General features: G+C 30.9%; 1 long non-coding RNA gene across 1 annotated transcript; it reads right to left on the minus strand.

The window, feature by feature from the left end:
- Positions 1-923: 923 nt before the first annotated feature.
- On the minus strand, positions 924-1,566 carry LOC145055776 (uncharacterized). Its single transcript, XR_013685339.1, has 3 exons — positions 1,468-1,566; positions 1,233-1,376; positions 924-1,152 (listed from the first exon to the last, which is right to left on the minus strand). It is a non-coding gene; the product is annotated as an uncharacterized LOC145055776 (long non-coding RNA).
- Between the last annotated feature and the right edge of the window lie 1,104 nt (positions 1,567-2,670).

Raw genomic sequence — 2,670 nt, forward strand, 5'->3', positions numbered from 1 at the left:
CCAAAAACTGGAGGAGGAACGGGGCTTGTTGATTTCATACCAACCTTCTTTTTTGTTTCGGTGTCGTGTGCAACTAAAAACAATATTCAAATGTTTAAATGTATATCTTTCAGATAATTCACATAAACATAAAATCAACAGTTTATAAATAAAACGAATACCTCGGTGTAAGGAGTGCATAAAAATTGTGATGGTTTTCGACTCCTACGTTTATCGGGTGTAACTTCTTTGTCATCATCATCATCATGAAAATAATCTACATTTCCCATTATTATAAGTTCGTCTTCATCCGGCACATCATCATCAAATTTGTTCCCTGCATTGTCATTTCTCTCCTCCCACTCCTACATTAAAGATAATACTTTATACTTAATAACGAAATACACATAATTTAATAAGCAATAATATCTAAATAAACAAAATATTAATATTAATGTAACTATATAATAACCTCTTTAACTTCACTATAATCGTTTACATCACACACATCATCATCAAATTTGTTCCCCGCATACTGAGTACTCTCCTCCAACACCTACATTAAAAATATAACTTTTTACTTAATAACAAAATACACTTTATTAAAAAGTAATTATTAAAATCGTAAAGGTAACATCTATAACAACCTTGTCGTCTTGAGTATCACCAAAAACATTTTGAGTTGTATTGTTTTTATTCATCACTTCATCTTGCACAACCTATATTTTCAAATATAAAATATGAACACAGGTATTCATATATGTTAATAAAATTTAATAAATAATGTAGCGTATAACTAACCTGTTCATCATAATTTCTTTGTGACACTGTCGGATCCTCAAAAATAATGTCGTTCCAAAATTGTTCATTATTCACTTCTTCAAAAAAAACCTCTGTAGGTTTTTGTTGATTCATAAACACATGCTGCTCCAGTACATGTACCCGTTTCAACAACTCGTCTAGCTTGTGTTTCCCACTGCCCCGACCTCTACCATGAGAGCGACCACTGGACGACATACTAGACGAAGATTCGTCTTGTCTCCTAAAATGGTCCCGTACTGGGGATGGAACTGCTTTCCCTTCACCATATACATACTCTTGAAATGACATATAATAAAAAGATGTCATCTCACCATCACCCGGTAACATGTTTTGTCTTGGTGGTAGCCCCTCCTAAAAAATTAAACATATTAAAAATGCATATAAAACTATAATAATCAACTTTATTAATAATAAACGAAATATTTTTAAACCTGCATCTTTGACCAAATCTTGTTCACGTCAACCCATTTCAATTTTTTTGTTCCGCTCCATCTTTTCATCCGAGGCAAGTCTTTATTTTTTCTCAATGCAAATCCACATGCACGAACAGCCGGAATCATCTCATATATCCATATCTACAATTTTGTACAATAACAGTAATAAAAGTTAAAATTAAAATAAAAAATATAACAATAAAACAATTTAAATATAAGAAAATTTTTATACCCTAATTGGAGCCGTAAATCCTGAGACGGAATACTTTAAAGTTTGACCACGCTGAGGAAGTGATAAATAATGATGTATCTTATTCCACGTATCCTCAAGGTCAACAAAAGTAAAATCTCATAGATAGCTACCCCAAGAGAAGCTAACAAAACAAAAAAAAACAAAATTGATTATTATATAAATTATAACTTTAATAAAATAGAACTTTTAACGTAAAGAAAATATACCTATTCCAGAGATCCAAATTCTCAGCCAAAAAAAACCAATCTTGTGGCACCCGATCGTTAACTTCTTTGCCCAAAAAACCTTCACACAAAATGTATATCAAACATACTCTAACTGCATCAAGGTCGTCAAGTGCTAAGAATGTTTGATTTAAAATTAAACTTTTCAGGTCGCCGATTTTCACCGAACTATTAGTATGGTCCGGAAATAGCCGTTCACGCAGTAAACATCTTTTTTTACTGCTTATTAATTTTTCCGACCCTTTTCTCCCAATGTTTTTTGGATACTCCCCAAAATTAAAGCCGGTAATCAAACAAAACTCTTCCGGCCCATAAACCATTTTGGTATTGCCTACTCGAAAATATAAACGTTTTATTCCATCTGGAGATAAAACAGGGTCCGGCCGGATCTGATGAAGGAACATTTTATGAAACAATAAAGCGTCCCCTTGTAAACGAGGGACATCAATAAAATAGCCAAAGACGGTATTTCTGAAAATAGCACGTCGGGCATCATCTAAAACTTCAAAGACTTCCCATATGTTACCGCCAGAGCCTTTTAGGTTCGCAAAGGCTTTCGTATTCATTAAACTAAAATCATGCTGCAAAAAAAAACACAAAAACAAATTAGATAACTAAAAAATATATTTTTTTTAAATATATGATTACGAACTGCAAATACTTTCTTAATTACTAATATATATATTTCCCCGATAAAAAACAATAACATACACATATATAAACAATTTTCCAAGTTATACAACAAATATATTTACGATAGAAAACAATATCATATATAAATATTTTCAACTTAAACATATTTTCAACTTAAACAAATTTTCAACTTAAACGACAAATATATAAACAGTTTTTATCTTTCTAATTAAAACTAACATTATATAACCATATAAACAAAAAAATTTAAAAATAAAACGACAACCAAACTAACAATTTTGCAAGTTATACGACTACTTTATAC

The sequence above is a fragment of the Lactuca serriola genome, chromosome 5, assembly GCF_051521515.1.
Source record: "Lactuca serriola cultivar US96UC23 chromosome 5, Lser_US96UC23_V15, whole genome shotgun sequence".
Taxonomy (NCBI): domain Eukaryota; kingdom Viridiplantae; phylum Streptophyta; class Magnoliopsida; order Asterales; family Asteraceae; genus Lactuca; species Lactuca serriola.